This window comes from Felis catus, chromosome B3, assembly GCF_018350175.1.
Source record: "Felis catus isolate Fca126 chromosome B3, F.catus_Fca126_mat1.0, whole genome shotgun sequence".
NCBI classification, from domain to species: domain Eukaryota; kingdom Metazoa; phylum Chordata; class Mammalia; order Carnivora; family Felidae; genus Felis; species Felis catus.
In genome coordinates this window covers 97,823,254-97,837,569 of record NC_058373.1, presented here as the reverse complement: position 1 = coordinate 97,837,569, position 14,316 = coordinate 97,823,254, and the positions used below count along the sequence as shown (strand labels likewise).

The 14,316-nt window shown below is 37.1% G+C and overlaps 1 protein-coding gene across 3 annotated transcripts in view; it reads left to right on the top strand.

Annotated features, from left to right (window-relative positions):
* SOS2 (SOS Ras/Rho guanine nucleotide exchange factor 2) overlaps positions 1–14,316 on the top strand; it is a 90,432-nt gene that overhangs the window by 1,040 nt on the left and 75,076 nt on the right. The window lies entirely within an intron of this gene.

The window sequence follows — 14,316 nt, the reverse complement described above, 5'->3', positions numbered from 1 at the left end:
TGATGTCGTCTTCGTTTGTGCATTTAGATAGTAATCACTGTCATTTTTAAAATAAACCTTTTTGTAAAGTCAAGACAGAGACTGCAGGATTAGACATGACACCTGCTGAACATGGGCTTCCATTGCCATTGATGCAGGTTTAGCCCCATCCGCATTTTGTGCAAAATAACCAAGAATAAACTTCAAAATAATAAAGAAAAATAAACATTAACTTACAAGACTGCACTTGGAAAATAAATGTTCATACAATACATTTCTGTAAGTGAAAGGAAGTCACTTATTTTAAAAGTAAAAACATTTTCCACCTGCATTCAGTTTTGGATTTTCCATTGTTTTCATAATTCTTACAAGGAGATACTGCCTCCCTTGGGCCAAACACCAAGTCCTGTCTTTTTAGAGAACTTAGTGGAGGTAACCAGTGGCAGTTATCATTTCATTGGCATGCTGGGTGTTGAAGTATTAAATTGACTTTACTTCCATGGGCAGCCTGATCCTAAACGGAGGGGGAAAGAAACGGGTATGTGCTGAGTAGTGATAATGAACTCTGGCCTGAGTTGAAAGTGAAGGGGGATATGCTTAGATAGTAATTGACTTGTCCGTGAACAGTTGCACTTAGCAGAAGTGTGAGTGCAGTTATCAGGTAGGCATGTATTGTTGGCAGTGTGACGCACGTATCTACCTACAGGTACTTTCTGGTAGCAAATAGTCTTCGAATGTATGTTGCATAACTTATTCAGTAGGTAGCTTTTACCCTAATGATCCTGCATGCACAGATTTACTTCTTCAGGTTAGGCTAGAAACAAAGCCAGAACAAGCCTGCTAGTCCATTGCTTTGAGACTGTTATTTTGCATTTATTTTCTGTGCTTGTTTACCTGGAGCTCAGGTGTTTTGTAGATTTGTATTGTCTTATACCACAGTTCTCGTATATCCCATGCTTATGGAATCAATACATCTAAGAAAATGTGGTCTTAGGTGAATTGAATTCAAAAAGCAATTTTTATTTAATTCATTAATTTACTGTTATTATAGAATTGAGATATATTCCTAAGGAAGACATTTTTCATATTTTGGGAAAATTTTGGGGGTTAGTAATTTGAATTACGTTCAGTTTTGTGGCATTTGGGTATTTGTGGTATTGCAACATGTAGGTTTGCAGTGCCTGCTAAGAGTTACAGTTCATAAAGAGTTCAAGGTTCACTCTTTCTTTGTAGGATGTGTTACATTCTGGTATGTGTCTGCCACCCATACCTTTGTACAATGAGAAATCCTGCCATTTCCTGGGACGCTCTGCCTTTACATTGAAAGCCTCTAGAATTTGGCTTCCTTCAGCTGACAGATAGTTATAAAGACGACCAGGATTAGTAATTGACTTGTAGCAGTAGTTTAGACCACTAGGATTTTTCTCCTCCAGTTGGTTTTTCCTCCATTGAACATGTGGTATACTTCATTTTTTTTCTTTTTTTACTGCGCTTTATTTTTATCCCTGCATTTTTAAAAATTGAAGTATAATTGCAATTAACATTAATTGAACACACTTTAGGTATTTGGCACCATGCTGGAACTAAAATTACACAGATGAATAAAAGCAGGGGCCCCACTCTAAAAGTGTTTACCATCTACACTGAGAATTCTAAACTTTCTCGTTTTGGTTTATATAAATAAGATAGCATTTAGGAACTCAAAGTTATGTAAAGAATATCTGTGTGTGTGTGTGTGTGTGTGTGTGTGTGTGTGTGAGTGTGTGAAAAGAGCAATGTAGTTCAATTGGCTCTATCAGATTCTACTTGGTGGAACCTCGAAAACTTGAAGTATAATTTTCAGAAAAGTAAAATCATAACTGTCATGCAAATATAAATGAACATGTGTTAGTGAGTTTGATTTAATGCATTCCTTAATGAGGGAACTCACAAGATGTTAAGGCTTCTTCATATGAAAATTTTAGGAGGTAGGTATTTATAGATAATTTAAAAGTAGTATTAAGATTGTTGGGTAAGATACAAAATTAGTTAATATCCTATAGGAATATAAACACTGAGTTGTGGATTGTCTTTTCTGTTGATTTGAAATTATCTGTTTCTGTACCAGACAAAACATCTCTATGTTAATCTTACAGATTTCTAAAATAATGCAGTCATTACGGAGTAATCAGAGCTTTGAGTACAGCATTGTACTGAAAGACACCTAGTAATCTCTTTTGCTTATTTTCAAGTTTTGGCTAATTTTTATGAAAATCAAATAATATGGTAAAGTCACCATTGTTGGCCCTGGAAACTACAGGGGTCTTTTTTTTTTTTTTTTTTTTTAAGAGAAAGCGCACACGTGAGCTAGGGAGAGGGGCAAAGGGAGAGAGAGAGAGAGAGAGAGAGAGGGAGAAAATCTCAAGCAGGCTCCACATGCACGTCAGAGTCCAGCTCAGGGCTTGATCCCACAACCCTGGGATCATAAACCGAGCCAAAATCAAGGGTTGGATGCTCAACTGAGCCACTGAAGCACCCCAAAACCACATTTTTTAAACCAACTTTAAATATGTATTTCGCTACATAGAAACACTAACATTGAAAAATAGATTTATGGAAAAATGATTTTGAAAATAAAAATGTGTTCTGTCACTTTTTGTTTTGTTTTTGTTCTTTCACTTTTTGTTGTTGTTATTTAACTTTTATAACAGAACTTCATGTAGAGCATTTACATACGTAAAGAACTAGAGAGGGTAAAGCAGAGGGAAATGACATTACTAATGGATGATACATGATTGTTAACATTACTGCTAAATTATGTATCTTCCCTAAAAGAGCAAGAAACATAAATGCCTTCACCACTACTCCCTAAGAAAATTGAAGCTATCATATTACTTGGGAGGAAAAAAGAGCACAGGAGTATACTTGTAAGTGCAGCTTATTACCTATGTCTTTGAAATGCCTTTGGTACTTTGTGTATGTGCTGTTGAGTGTATGCTGCGAAAAATCAGTGTAAGCATTCTACGTATGGGAAACATACCTTAAAATCATTTGAACAGTTTTTTAGTCCCTGATGTTTCCCTTGTGGATGTCTTTTCCTTCAGGTGTTCTTCACCAGGCTAATTATGGAAAAGAAAATATCTGATGTCTTACTATCTGTAGCTACAAATGTCATAGAGAGAAAGAATTGGTTGAATTACATTGTTCCTGACTCTAACTTAATTAGGTTAAATATGAACTCCCCACCCCAAATGTTACAGTTTGCTCTTAGATAGCTGTCTAAAATATAAGAGGTATGAGAGAACGTCTGAGTTAATTAAATAGCAGTCTGTGGCAAGGAAAAAGAGGGTCGGGGGTTTTGGTTTAGAAATGCTTTTGTGAACTCTGTAAGATCTAGTGTTTCTGCCTTTGTACTAATGTCTCCTGGAGCCATTTTAGAAGACTGCTCTGGATCTTTCTGGGGCCCAGAAAAAAATCATTGGGTGCTTTGAGAAAATAAACTTGGTGTCACTAACATAAGAAGGTCAAGGAAGGCTTTTCTAGGGAAGTAACATCTGTGCCGAGTTGTGGAGGATATATTCAAATATTTATTGAGTGCCTCATAGGTTCCCCGCACTACTCTTGATAGGTTGTAGTAAGGCCCCTGCTCTCATAAAGCTTCCCTTCTAAATGGCTCTGTGGGAGAGGACTGAGAAAGTCAGACAATAAAAAAGTAAACAATTATCTGAAAGATCAATAGGAGTTGACAAAGAAAGGGGGTGGGGGTGGAGAAAGAGTTTGAGACTGAGGGAAAGGTAGGAAACACGACTTGTTTTATTTTTTTTATTTAAAAAAAATTTTTTTTTTCAACGTTTATTTTTGGGACAGAGAGAGACAGAGCATGAACGGGGGAGGGGCAGAGAGAGAGAGGGAGACACAGAATCTGAAACAGGCTCCAGGCTCTGAGCCATCAGCCCAGAGCCCGACGTGGGGCTCCAACTCACCTGGCTGAAATCGGACCCTTAACCGACTGCGCCACCCAGGCGCCCCAAAACACGACTTGTTTTAAAGAACCAAGATGAAGTGAAAAGAAGAGGCTAGTTGGTAAGACCAGGTTAACGTTTCTACCTGAAAATACGAAGTCCTGTAGTGTTATTTATGTAACAAAATAATTGGATTAACTTGATCAAATTGCTTTTTTAAAAGATAACTGCAACTGAAAGCTGGCAACAAATAGGATATCCTATGATTTTTTGTGACGTCAGTCCTGTTCTGGATTTCCTAAAGCCAGTGAATATAAAAGTAGAACTCCAGGGAGTCATTTGGAATTATTCCAAACTAATAATGACCCAAACTGACCCAAGGGGTTCAGCCAGAACTGGATGAGCATTAGGAATGCATTTTAACTTGCTGCATTTAGTTCCCTGTCAGCCATGATTTAGTAGTCGTCCTCCATTTTCAGTTTAATTTTGGTATGGTATATTTGGAGCGATAATATTCCATTAAAGTGTTTTATGCTGACTATCCAAAGCATTACCTGTGTTACCACTTGACATAAATCCACTATGTGTCTTTTATATTAACCATGGCCTCTCTTTCAAGGGAACGGTAGTTTGATTATATCCTCTGTTAGCCTGTATGTTTGAATCAGGAAGGAATTTTAATGGAACTAATGGACTTAGCATTATCTCATGTAGTCACGTTAAAAATTAACAACCTGAAACTTTTCTTCTTTTATGTAAGAACATATGATAGTAGAAAGCCTTTGTAATGTATGAAGTGTTGTGCACTTCACATTTTAATGTGTGGAGATGAAGCAATACAATGAAAATAACATCAAGATGTAGATATGAGCACTAGTTTTGTCTCTTCCAAGGAAAGTTTTCAGTCTCCCTGTTTTCTTAAGTCCCTTTGTAAACTCAAACATTACCTCTTACTTACATAGCACTTTGCTTTCTTAAGTAACCCATTAGCAGCATTTGGCGGTTGAACTTCTCTTTCTTGAAATCCTTTTCCTTGTTTGGCTTCCAGGATGCCCACCTCTGTAGGTTTTCTCCCTCTGGCTATTCCTTCTAGGTCTTCTCCCTTTGTTGATTCCTCCTCATCTTCCCTAACTATTTCATCCTGACTTCCCCAGAGCTTAGTTTTGGGACTTTTGTTTCTATTTACAGTCACTTCTTGTGGATCCCATCCAGCCTCATGGCTTCGCATGTCATCCGTATCTGATGATTTCCATATTTTTATTTCTGACTCAGACCTCTCTCCTGAGCCTAAGCAACTTCTTGCTTGATACTTCCACGTGTATTTGTGATAGGCATCTCAACCAATACTGAGCTCCTTCTCTTCCCCTGCAAAACCTGCTCCTTTTGTAGTATTTCTTATATCAGTAAATGGCTACTCCATCCTTTTAGTTGCTCCAAATAAAAATCTGGAGTTATTCCTAAATCTTGTCTCTCTAATCTGTCAGAAAATCCATTTAGCTGTACTTCGAAAACAGTAGCTATATTCATTCAGTCACCATTTCTTACTCTTCCACTTCTACCACCTGAGACCAAGTCATCATCAATGTCCTGGAGTATTAAAATACCCTATAACTGGCCTCCTCTCTTCTGCCCTTGCCCCATTCAGTCTTTTCTTAACATAGTAGAGGTAAGTAAGATCATGTCATTCCTTTGTTCAAAACTCTCATTGCTTCTCAGAATAAAAGTCTAAGTCCTCTCAATAGGTTATTGCACTCTATGCTGCCCTTTACCTTTACGCCTCTGACTTCATTTACTACTGTCCCTTTTTTGCTCTGCTCCTGCCCATAGTGGCTATCTTGTACCCACAGATAGAGACATTCTAATCTGTAGACGTATTCTAATCTCTGGGCTTTTGTATTTGCTATTTTGTCTGCCTAGAACAACCTTCCTGCAGATTAAAAACATGACTGGTCCTCGTATCTCCTTTAAGTCAAACATCATCTTGAAGAGGACTTCTCCTGAAGCCTATTTAAAACTGCTACATCCCCTGCTTCCTGGACATTCCTATGTAGATGTTCACAACATAACCCAATCCAAGTTTATTATCATCTCCAAAACCTCCAGTATAAATGATATACTCAGTTTTCAAGCCAGAAACCTGGTCATCATCCTTCCCTTCTGTGTCACACTAGGCTCAAATCTAATCAGCATGGAGCCCTGATTCTCCTAAATTAGAGGGTTGTTTTTTGTTTTGTTTTGCTTTTTTTTTTTTTTTTTTACTTTTATTGCTATGTATCCCCCAAAGACATTTTTTTATATGTATAATTTATTGTCAGGGTGGCTAACATGCAGTGTATGCGTGTGCTCTTGGTTTTAGGGGAAGATTCGCATGATTCCTCACTTACATACAACACCCAGTGCTCATCCCAACAAGTGCCCTCCTCAGTGCCCATCACCCATTTTCCCCTCTTCCCCCACCCCTATCAACCCTCAGTTTGTTCTCTGTATTTAAGAGTCTCTTATGGTTTGCCCCAAAAGAAATTTTTTAATTGCATGTTTTTATGTTGACATTTAAAAATTTTCACGTTCAAATAGTTGCAGAAGATATAATTTTATATATGTTCTAGGGGGCGCCTGGGTGGCTCAGTCGGTTGGGCGTCTGACTTCGGCTCGGGTCTGATCTCCCCGTTTGTGAGTTCGAGCCCCATGTCAGGCTCTGTGCTGACAGCTCAGAACCTGGAGCCCACTTCAGATTCTGTGTCTCCCTCTCTCTCTGACCCTCCCCTACTCACACCCTGTGTCTCTCTCTCAAAAATAAATAAACATTAAAAAAAATGTATGTGTTCTAAATACTGACTTTTTTTGTTTTCGTTTTAGAGAGAGAGAGCATGAGTAGGGGAGAAGGGCAGAGGGAGATAGAGAGAATCATAAACAGGCTCCACACTCAGCACGGGGCCCTGTGTTGACAAGGCTCGATCCCATGACTCTGAGATCATGACCTGAGCTGAAGTCAAGAATTGGACACTCAACTAACTGTGCCACCCAGGCACCCCTAAATACTGATGTTTTAAAATAAAACAGTTCTATCAGTCTTTTAAATAAATCCAGTGAAATCTAAATACTGTAACAAGTTGATATCCACCATTCATCTTTTTATAATATACATGACAACGTTCTTTTTAAAAAATGTTTTTATTTTGGGCGCCTGGGTGTCTCAGTTGGTTGAGCATCCGACTTCAGCTCAGGTCATGATCTCGCAGTTTGTGAGTTCGAGCCCCACGTCGGGCTCTGTGCTGACTGCTCAGAGCCTGGAGCCTGCTTCAGATTCTGTATCTCCCAGTCTCTCTCTTTGCCCCTCCCCCACTCATGCTCTGTCTCTCTGTCTCTCAAGAACAAATAAACATTAAAATATATATATATATTAAAAAATTTTTTTATTTTAATTCCAGTTAGTTAACATACAGTGTTATATTAGTTTCAAGTGTACAATATAGTGATTCATCATTTCCATACAGTAACTGGTGCTCATCATGACAAGTGCACTCCTTAATCCCCATCAACGATTTGACCCATCCCCCCATTTCTCTCCCCTCTGGTAACCATCATTTTGTTCTTTATAGTTAAGAGTCTGTTCATCTCTCTTTCTTTTTTCTCTTTGCTCATTTGTTTCTTAAATTCCATGTATGAGTGAAATCACACGGTATTTGTCTTTCCCTGACTTAGTTCACTTATCATTATACTTTCTAGCTTTATCCGTGTCATTGCAAATGGGACAAAGTGCTTTTTTTAACAGCTGGAAATTTTATATCATTCTTTTTTCTCTCTGAATTTTTCCTTCCACTTCCTCCACATAATTATAGTCTATTATTTTTATGCTTGAAAGTCTTTTATCTCTTCTTTATAGTTACATTTTCCTCAACAAAAGTGTCTACATATTGAATTTTTAAAACTCTTCAGTGACTATAAAGTGTTAAGATCTTTCTTTTAGGATGAATTACCAGCAGGATATGGTTGATCAAAAGAACATGTATGTCATGGATTTTGAACAACTAGTACTTACGAAGTTTTATTGAATGTGCATTATTCAGTGACACCTATGTAGTTGTTTGCATTGTTTTTAAATTAGTTCATGTTTTGTGGATGATTTAACTGCTAGAATAAGATAGGGTCTTGCAGAGGTGAATCATAGTTCAGTGTTAGTTCTATTCCTATTTCCCATTTCTATAGATGTAAGCCCTGAGACCCCTTGTTAACATAAATAGAAGAATTTAAAACAAACTCATTTTTAAACTTCTTTCAAAATTACATGCCAAAAATTGTATTGTGATCTATCAAAGAGTCTTAAGGACATGTCACCCAGCAACTCATTTACTTTAAACTCCTTTTGTTTAAAGTAAAACGTTGGAAACCACCTGACTTGCAGAATGATTTGTTGCCTGGTATTTAGAGCTATTCACTTTTTTATTTTCTAGCTTTTCTAGAACGTGTCAAATGACTAATAATTATAACTGTTACTTTTACACTTTTTTGCTTCCAAGTACTTTTAGTCCAGTATATCTAAGAAAAATTGGGAAAATGAAAACAGTATTAACTTTAGTACACTTTAGCTATGACAGTATTTACTAATAAAATATATTTTACCTTATCATATTCTTTAAACATTTTCTTTTTTTTATGTTTATTTATTTGTGGAAGAGAGAGAGTGCATGAGCAGGGGAGGGGTAGAGAGAGAGGAAGAGAGAGACTCCAAGCAGTCTCTGAGCCATCAGCATGGAGCCCGACAAGGGGCTTAATCCCATGACCGTGAGATCATGACCTGAGTTGAAATCATGAGTTGGATGCTTAACTAACAACTGAGCCACCCAGATGCCTCATCTTTAAACATACTTTCATTGAATTCTTGGAGCTGTAGATCTAGTTCATTGTATTCATGTTCTGCTGTGTAACAAATTATTACAAGCTTCGTGGCTTAATACAACACAAATTTATTGTCTCAGTTTCCGTAGGTCAAAAGTCTAGGCACAGCTCTTACCTGGGTTTTTTGCTTAGGGTCTCAGTCAAGGTTTTGGCTGGGCATGCAGTCTCATCTGAAGCTTGGTAATCCTCTTCCAAGCTCATGTAGTTATTGGCAGAATTCATTTCCTTGCAGCTACATGTCTGAGGCCCTCAGCTCCTGGAGGCTGCTGCCATTCCTTGCCACACGACCCTCTCTATAACATGTCAGTTTGTTTCTTTAAGGCCAACAGGAATGTATCTGGTGCTGTTTCTTATCTCATACTCTAGACCTTCTTTTAAAGGATTCACCTGATTTAGTGATAATCTTTTGATTAACTCAAAGTCAACTGATTAGGGATCATATTCACTTTTGCCTTATATGGTAACTTGATCATAGGAGTGATATCCTCATCACATTCACAGGTCCTGCCCACACTCAAGAGGAGTACACAGAGCACGTATATCACAGGGTGGGAATCCTAGGGGCCACCTTAGAATTCTGAGTACCACGCTCATTTGTTTAATGCAAAATATCCACCACATAACCAAATTGCTAAGGTTAGTTTTAATTGTCAAGCCAACCAGCCTCATCATATTTATCTTCTTTGAGACAAAGTCTGACTTAATTTTTCAGTTCAAATGAATGCGTTCAAATGAATGTGTTAATACATGTCACATGCCAGCCATCTCACTTCTGAATTCTAATTGTAAGATAAGAAAGTAGATAAAGTGTGAAAACTTGCTTTGAATTTTTTTCTCCTGAATGAGATAAGGTAATATTGCCTTTTAATATTTCTTAAAGATGCTTTCTTTTCTTTGTTTTCATGAGTTTTTCTCCTTAGGCTGTGTTTTTTTATAGTAGGCTAGCAAATGGAAGAAGCAAGGTACTTTTTAAATTATTTATTTATTTTTGAGAGAGAGAGAGAGAGAGAGAGAGAGAGAGAGAGAGAGAGAGAGAGAGAGAGAGAGAAGGAGAGAATGAGCGGGGGAGGGTCAGAAAGAGAGGGAGACACAGAATCCAAAGCAGGCTACAGGCTCCGAACTGTCAGCACAGAGCCCGATGCGGGGCTCAAACTCACAAACCGCGAGATCATGACCTGAACCAAAGCCGGACGCTTAACTGACTGAGCCACCCAGGCACCCCAAGAAGCAGGGTACTTTAATGAGAAGTATTTGTAATTGTCTCTTTGTTTAGTGTCCTAGAATTTAGTTATTAGTTTTTTATTGCACCCCAGGGCAACACACCATAGTGACATTCAGAGTAAGTTAGAGATCTGCCTCTTCAGCAAAGTGGGAGGGCAGCTGAGAAGAGGTGGGAAAGGAGAGCCTGTTTACTCTTTGAGTGCAGGTACCTTGTCAGGCAGATCTTCTTTAAGAAAGAGTACATACTAAAAGTTTTGGTAGTATGCTGAAGGAAGTGGGTATTTGGCACTAGGAGTAAATACCCTTTGAATAAAAGCATATTGAGAAGAGTGATCTTTTCCTAGTTCAGAGGGGGAAAAAAGCCAATATTAATTTTTTTCAATTTTATTTTTCTCTCATAAGTTTTTCTTAAGTCTATGGTGTGTCTGCTACAGTTTACTTGCTAGTGAGTAGTGAAAGATAGTAACACAAATGAACAAGAGATACAGAGATTTTGCAGGAAAAAGTTTGGCACTTTTTGTTTTTTCTTACAAACATGTGCCTATAGTTTTCAGTTTTGTAGTCATTTTTACTAATATTACACCTACTCTCTATGATGAAATATAAGTGACTTAATATTTCATATTCTGCTAAGAGCAGTGTAACTTCGAAATGCTTTGTCCCTGAAACATCGCAGAACCATTGATCTAGCCTGCACTTTCTTGGCTTTATAGGCTAATGGCCTGCCTGTATGGGAATGTACTTAATATTCACATGACAAATCATATGCCATTGCATTCCATTTAAGGAAAATTTTAATGACAAAAATGTTAGCTTCCACCAATAGTTTTCTCTACATGTTTTGATTATTTTATGGTAAGCCCTCACATATAATATTAAGCTGAATAGAATAAAATTCTTGTCCTGTACTTATCTCCATTAAAAAAAAAACTTACATTGGAAACCCCTCAAGATTTCAGCTCAAGTCGTGATCCAGGGTCATGGGATCAAACCTCATGTCGGGCTCTGTGCTGAGTGTGGAGCCTGCCTGAGATTCTCTCTCTCTTTCTCTCTCCCTCTCCCCTGCTCATGGGTGTGCACGTGCTCCCTCTCTCTCTTGCTCTCTCTCTCTCTCTCTAAAAGAAAAAAAAAAAAGAAAAGAAAACCCTTCAAGAAAGCACCGAAGAGCACTGAATCTGAGAAGTGAATATTGATAGAACGGAGGAACATAGATTGGAAATCTCATTTGTAATGTTATATGGGATAATTGAGTCTCCAGTACATATCCAGTGAAATAAAAACTAATTTTATGGAGTTCTCAATTTTCGCCAGTGCCAGATGGCCATATTTCAGTGAGGCTAAGAAATCTCTTTGCTACAGTGAATTTATTTATTTAACAGGTATATACTGAGTGCTTTCCTTAGGCAAAGCATGGCACTAGATTACCTGTATATTAGAAATAAATGGGTGGGGAAATAAGAGGAAACCAAAAACATAAGAAATGGTTCTGACCTTAAAGATTTGATAGTGTACAGCTGCGGTTTCAATTCTTCATTATATACCCTAGTTAAAGAAAATGCTACCTTAAAATATTATATTTTTATTTTCTAAAACTATTGGGAGTATAATTGACATATAATAAACTGCATATATTTAAAGTGTACAGTTTGATAAGTTTTTGTGTATGTATATATCAGTGAAGCCATCACAAAAAAATATTGAATATATCCTAAGCCCCATAATTTCCTCTTGACTCTCATAATTCTCCCTCCCAACCCTCCCCATTTCTTGTACCCAAGCAGTTACTGTTCTGCCCTCCATCACTATAGATTGAATTTTCTACAGTTTTATAGTAATGGAATCATACGATATATACTCTTTTTGTCTGGCTTCTTTTACTCAGCATAATTGTCTTGAGATTCATCCATTTTGCTTCATATATTAATAGTTCACTCCTTTTTTATTGCTCAGTGGCATTCCATTGTGTGTATACCACTGTTTATCTCATTACCTATATGTGTACATTTGGTTTTCCAGTCTTGGCTATTACAAATAAAACTGCTATGAATATTTGTGTATAAGACTTTATATGAACATATATTTCCTTTTTTCTTGAGTAATTACCAAAGGGTGGCTGGATCAGACAGTAGATATATGTTTAACTTTTTAAGTAACTATCAAACTTTTCCATTCAAACTGTCTTACAGTTTTACATTCCCACCAGCAAAGTATGAGAGTTCCAGTTCCTCCTGCCAATATTTGGTGTTTAATTTTAGCCACTGTAATAGGTCTGTCTTGGTATCTCCTTGTGGTTTTTATTTGTATTTCCCTAGTGATTAATGATGTTGAACATCTTTCATGTTATTTGCCATCCATTGTTTTCTTTGGTGAAGTGTTTGATCAAATCTTTTGCCCATTTTGCCCATTTGTTTGCTTTTTGTTGCATTTTGAGAGTTCTATATATGTCTGATGCAAATCCTGTATCAGATATATGCTCTACAGAGATTTTCTTCCAGTCTGTAACTTGTCTTTTCATTTTCTTAATATTATCTTTTGAAGAGCAAAAGTTTTAAATTATTATAAAGTCCAGTTTACCTATTTGCTTTTTTAGGGACAATGCCTCTGGTGTCATATTTACGAAAACTTTGGTTAACTGAGAGTTATAAAAATTTTCTACTTTTTCTCCTAGAAGTTTATAGTTCTAGGTTTTCTATTTAGGTCTACGATCTATTTGAGTTAATTTTTACATATGAGATAGTTTTGTATGTTACTTTTTTTTCCATATGGATATCTGTTGTTCTGCTACCATTTATTGAAATAAATGTTTAAAATGTACAGTTTGATAAGTTTTGTCCTTTCCTTTATGCCTGTATTAAAAATCACTCATCACTCAGCACCTGGCTGGCTAGGTCAGTAGAGTATGTGACTCTTAATCTCAGGGTTGTGAATTTGAGCCCCATATTGGATATAGAGATTACTTAAAAATAAGATCTTTTAAAAAAAATTATTCATCTGTATATTTATGGCTTTCTTTCTGGATTCTTTATTCTGTTCCATTGACCTTTTTGCCTGTCTTTACAACAATACTGCACCGTTTTGATTGTTGTAGCTTTATAAAAATTCTTGAAATGAGGTAATTTTAGCCCTCCAACTTTGTTCTCTTTCAGAGTTGTTTTGGTTATTCTTGGGCCTTTGTAGTTCCATAAGAATTTTAAAATCAGGGTATCAATTACTATGCAAAAACCTGGAATTTTTATTGGGATTGTGTTGAATTGAAAGATCATTTGAGAAGAATTGACATCTTAATGATATTGAGTCTTCCAGCTGATAAAGTTTATCTTTTCATTTACATAGGTCTTTTAAAATTTCTGTCAGCAATATTTTACAGTTTTTTGCGTATATTTTTAGAATGAAATTTGCTTTTCCTTTTTAAATTGAATTTTTTAATGTTTATTTTATTTTTTTATTTTTTTTAATTTTATTTATTTATTTATTTATTTTTATTTTATTTATTTTATTTTATTTTTTTATTTTATTTTATTTTTTTTATTTTAATGTTTATTTTATTTATTTTTTAATTTTTTTTTCAACATTTATTTATTTTTGGGACAGAGAGAGACAGAGTATGAACGGGGGAGGGGCAGAGAGAGGCTCCAGGCTCTGAGCCTGGAAACAGGCTCCAGGCTCTGAGCCATCAGCCCAGAGCCTGATGCAGGGCTCGAACTCCCGGACCGCGAGATCGTGACCTGGCTGAAGTCGGACGCTTAACCGACTGCGCCACCCAGGCGCCCCTAATGTTTATTTTTGAGAGAGAGAGAGACAGAGCGTGAGCAGGGGAAGGGCAGAGAGAGAGGGAGACACAGAATCCGAAGTAGGCTCCAGGCTCTGAGCTGTCAGCAAAGAGCGGTCGCGGGGCTTGAACCCACGAACTGCGAGATCACGACCTGAGCCGAAGTTGGATGCTTAACCAACTGAACCACCCAGGTGCCCCTAAATTGAATTTTAACTCTTTTATAACAACAACAAAAACTTCCAGTATTCTTTTTTATGTTTATTTACTTTGAGAGAGAGACAGAGAGCACTTGAGCAAGTGGGGGAGGGGCAGAGAGTGATGGAGAGACACAGAATCCCAACAGGCTTCAGGCTCTGAGCTATCAGCATAGAGCCCGATGCAGAGCTGGAACTCACAAAACGTGAGATCATGACCTGAGCCAAAGGCAGATGCTTAACTGACTGAGCCACCCAGGTGCCCCTTAAACTTCCAGTATTCTTAATATTGATGTTTGAGATATTTGCATCC